This window comes from Apodemus sylvaticus, chromosome 8 (genome assembly GCF_947179515.1).
Source record: "Apodemus sylvaticus chromosome 8, mApoSyl1.1, whole genome shotgun sequence".
Lineage (NCBI taxonomy): Eukaryota > Metazoa > Chordata > Mammalia > Rodentia > Muridae > Apodemus > Apodemus sylvaticus.
In genome coordinates, this window is record NC_067479.1 from 48,078,237 (window position 1) to 48,083,454 (window position 5,218).

Consider the following 5,218-nt stretch of genomic DNA (forward strand, 5'->3'; position numbering starts at 1 on the left):
CCACCTCTTTCATACCACTCTTTCCCTCATTCATGTGGATGGTGGCAAAACTTCCAGCTAATCTCTGTCTGCTTCCCCACAGTTTGCTCTCCCAAAGCTCTCTTCCATGTAGATGCTAAACTGATAGGTATGTAATTCTCAAATCACCCCTTCCTATCCATTCCACAATAAAGCTGAGACCCTGGATTCCGAGGCCCTTGGCTCACTGACCTCTAGCCCCAGCTCTCTTCACTATCGCTCTCTACACAGCATGCTTGCACTTCAAGGGCTTTGCCATGTGTGCACTGTGCCCACAGCAGGAGTCTTCTGCCAGCTATTGCATTGCCTTCAGCCTCCTTACCTTCCTCACCTGCGTGGGTTCCAGCCCAGGGAGTGATGTCTTGGATAAGTCTTGGCAGAGGAGAACCAACTAGATGAACTAGGGACATGGAGGGCCCTGCTAGTTGGATGGGTCTTCTGAAACTCAGGGCTTGCCCCAGGAGAGAAGTACAGAGCTGTCTACACTGTGGTCCACAGAGAGCAAAGCCAGTTAAAACACACGACAGGATCCTCCTGCTGGCCCAGGAATGGGCAAAAACGATGCTTAGCAAGATGATGGAGGAACAAGAACAATGGTTTTGTAAAATGAGTGAGGGGCTAGGCAAAAAGTATTCAAATCTCCTTTCCGCACCATGAGCCTGAAGCAGGACCAGGGGAGAGGCTGCTCTCTGGGGCTTGATACTTCGGTATTAGAAATCAAGATACTTCACAGTTTAATTTCCTCCTGGGAGGTCTTGTCTCAGCCAGCACTGCACTGGGAGATGCTGTGCCCACTTAAGTCTTCATCCAGGGTGGCCGAACCAGCCAGCAACCCAGTTACAGACAAGTTTTAATCTTCTTGGCTTTTGTTCTGGACTCTAAAGGGGAGTCAAAAACTGTCTAGCAACTCCTACGCTGGAAGAAAAGATTCTTGTGAGTTAACTCAGAGTCAAAAGAGAGGGAAACCCCAGAATAAAGCAAGGAAGAGACAAATCTGAAAACAAAAATTCAAGCTGAGGAAAGTGATCACCTTAGATATGAAAGAGCCCACTGCTATAAAAAGGGCATTTCCAATGTGCACTTCATTTACTCATTCTGTGTGTACATTCTTCAATTATGATGATTAATCATTATTATTATTTTGGTCTAGCTTTGGAGAGGGAAGAACTCTGCAGGTGCTAGCTGGAGGTTTAGGAGTAATGGTTAGTCATCTTAACAGCAGCAGTTCTGGGAAGAAGTCTGTTTATTCAAACCCGAGGAGGAGTCAGACAGTCCTGGGACATCATCTTGGGAATGAGTCCTACAGTACCAAGTGAATGTCCCTGTAAAATGAAGTCATATTCCTGGGAAGTAGGGAGCTACGTGACCATCAGTGGCTTTAGTAACTCTTCCCTACCTGACCCAAACATTTTAGACTTTTCATTTGTTTAACATTCTGTCCTGTATAATTATTATCCAAATCAACAGTCATTTAAAAAAAAATCAACAATACCCTTTAATGTCTGTGTCCACACAGATGAAGTAGGGTGGACCTTTCGTGTACCTGAGATAGCAGGAAACAGATTAAGATGGGTGGCACATTGTTATTATTTATTAATTTAAAATTATTTGAGATTCAAGGTCTGATCATTTATTTGTTCCTATTCAAGGTTTGGTTTTGACTGAACTGAGATTTAGAAGTAGCTCTCAGCAAGGACAGCGGACGTCTCTTGGTGACCTGTCCCTGGAAGTTTCCTTTGGCTTCTTTTCATTCCTTTGGCCAAAAGTTTAGTATATTCTGTGGCCTCCTTGTTTTTCTTAGTTCTTGTTCTCTCTCTCTCTCTCTCTCTCTCTCTCTCTCTCTCTCTCTCTCTCTCTCTCTCTCTCTCTCTCTCATAGGGTCTCTCTATTAGTCCTGGCTGGAGCTTGCTATGTAGACTAGGTTGGTCTCAAACTCAGAGAACCTCCTGCCTCTGCCTCTGTAGGGCTGAGATTAAAGGTGTGCACCACCACACCTGACCCCTAGTGCATTAGTTTAAGGGCTTTCTTACAACATATTGGTGGATACTCATCTTTAGAGAAATTGAAGAGCTTTTGGATTCTGCTAACTCTTTTGGGCTCCAACTGTCACGCCACAGTAGTATCTGTCAGTCCCAACATAACCCCATCCCCCTTCAATAATAATCAAATGGAGAGCAGTCAGATTGGCATCCACAAACAGACTAGAGTTCACTCTCTCCAGTTCGCCTCGGTATGTAACAAGAAAGCTCCTCTCTCAACCCCTTGGAGGCACGCTCTGCTGAGACTCTAGACACCTTACTTCATGGGAAAACCTTGTTTGCTATTTTTGCCATTCTCATTGATTCAGACCACATAAACCTTCTACACTTCACTCAGAGCAGCAGCAGCTACTCCTGCGGCGACGTGCTTCCTGATGGAAAGTTTGTGCTCGTTGTCCATCCAGTGAGGCTCCAACAGCTGGCGGCTAGGAAGAAGATATTCAGTGTCATCCTGATAAAGCTGCCCACTTAGGAGGTGCCACAAAACAGAGCAGTCACTGTTATGGTTAAGGAACTGACTCATAGGTCAGGCAATGGAAGACCGAGAGGTCCCTGAGCCACAGTCATCTGGCAATGAAAGACCAAGGTCCCTGAGACACTGTCCAACATGATTTCCTTTCTTGTCTAGAGTTTCCAAGCTGTAGTGCACTGGTGGATAAACTAAGGTAGACTCCACAGTCTCTTGAGTTAAGCTAGATCTGAGAGTTTGAGGAAGGGAGGCTGTGCAGGGAGAGATCTTCAGAGGTGAGCAGAGGGCCCCCTAGAGATTAAGGCAAACACCAGTCACTGTGCCGCAAAGTGAATGTGTAGGAAACTAGCCAGGGCTGGGCAAAGATCCACCCAGGAAGGCTGCAGGGGGAGAGTCCCCAATAACTGAATCGGAACCCTTAGCTGTCCAAGGGGATGGAGAGGTGGCCCATTGCTTAAAGCAACTGCTGCTCCTCCAGAGGACACAGGTCAGTTCCCAGCATCTATATCAGCTGCCTCACACTACATACAACTCTGGTTGCAGGGTGTCCAAAGTCCTCTTCTGGCTTTTGTGGTCTCCCCCACACAAATGTGTGCCACACAGTCACCCCCTGAGTGTGTGTGTGCATACATACATACATACATACATAGGAATAAAACCTAAGAAAACTCAAATCATACACACACACACACACACACACACACACACACACACACGAAAACTGTGTGTATGTACCCCAAATCACTAGGTAGCCAATTAATGTGAACAAGAAAACATGGCCTCCTTTTGATCTTGAGCTAGGCAAGTTCTCTTAGCTACAATACTAGCAGTGAGATCCTTAACATTTTAAAATGAGTATATCAGCTTTATTGATAATGGTACAAATCTGGCCACTGGCCCACAGGTGTTAGGCCGGCCTCTTTGATTTTTGTCCTCTTAAGTGAGTAGACAGGATGTTGGTAATGTCTTGATATAAAGTCCTTTGAAGTTTTGAATTTTAATAAAGTCCAATGCCCTCTTGCTGAATTTTGTACTTTTACTGTGATGTATAACAAATTTCTATCTAATCCTGAGTCATAAAGATTTACGTGTATTTTCTTAAGTGTTTTATAGGTTTATCTTTCTTTATGTAAGTGTCTGGCCCCCTTTCGGTAAGTTGTTTAAAGTTGAGGAAGGAAGTTCTTTATCAAGGTACAGTGATGGATTATCAAATTGTAAACAAAGTATGTACCGTTTACTGTATGTCAATTATACCTTAAAGTCAGTTCAAAATTTACTCTTTCAAATGATGTAAATGCTGTACATTTATGATGGAAACTTTAGAAAAAGGTATATAGATTTTGATTTTTTTATTTCAATTTTTGTCAGCTTTTTAGATCTTAAATCTTGGAATGGGGGTGTAGTTCAGTTGTTAGACTATGCCTACCTAATACCTGCAAGCATTGCCTAATATGCACAGGGCCCTGACTTCAATTCCCAGTACCTCAAAAAGGAAAAAAATATCATGTTTTAAAGATTCTTAAGAAAATTATTTTAAATATTAAATAACCCTGGACATTTTAAAAACATGAACACTTATTTCATTATTTAGAATGTCAAAGTCCATTCAATTAATAAAAACATAAAAATCAGTGTATTCCATATTTGAAGAATCTTAGTCTAGAAAGGACTCAAGACTTTACTGAGAAAAGAATGTTTCTCCTAACTCTTATTTTTTGGGGGAGTGGTGGTGGCTCATTATATAACCCTGGCTGTACTAGAACTCTCTGTATAGACCAGGCTGGCCTCAAACTCAGAGAGATACCTTTCTCTGTCATGTCCTGGGACTAAAGGCATGCACCTCTATACACCCCTACCCCACCTTTTATTTATTTTTTATAGTATGTATCTATCATCTTTTAATAAGACATAGTGATTGTCAATGAAGTATGTTTAACCTTGCTCTTGTCTGTCTAACACATCACTGGGGCCTCTTGGGTCCTTTCTTGGCCTTCCTGAGCCCTGGCTGAGAACAGTGAAGTTAGAATGGTCCTGCCTCAGGAATGAGGGCCTGCAAGCATGCTGGGCCTTGCAAGACCCTCTGAGCTGGGCCACTGGAGCCTGCTTGACTTTATCACAGGCTGGGAATGTCAGAGAGATAACGGAGGGGGGGGCACTAATGAATTAGAGGCTTCCTTTAAGACCTATCCACATCTAAGAAGGCCAGGACATGGGTATGACCCTTGACCTCCCCACTGTATGACCCTTGACCTCCTCCACTCCCAGGCTGCTGTGCCCCTCTCACAGACAGCTCAGTCTGGGACACGCCCATTCTTGTTTCTTCTCTCAGATGGGGTATCTCTGTGAAGTACTGGCTACCTCAGAACGCTCTCTGTAGATCAGTCTAGGCTTAAATGAGAGATCGCCCTGTCTCTCAGGGCAGCTACTGGCTGTGGAGAAGAGGAGGGCAGGAGGAAGCAGCCCCAGAAGTCCTGCAGGAGAAGCAGCTTCTAGTTTTCCTCAGAAGTGTTGTCCTAAGCTCTCGTCTATGATGAAATACTCGGAGAGGGGCATCCTGGGAGGTGAAGGGTCTGATTTAGCGCCAACAGCGCATCTGTGGCACCTACTTGCCATTTCCTTTCCTGTCGTCCAAATGGCCTTCCCTGGGACAGAACTCAAGCCTGAGCTGAGGAAATGGAGGCTGAAGGCAGTG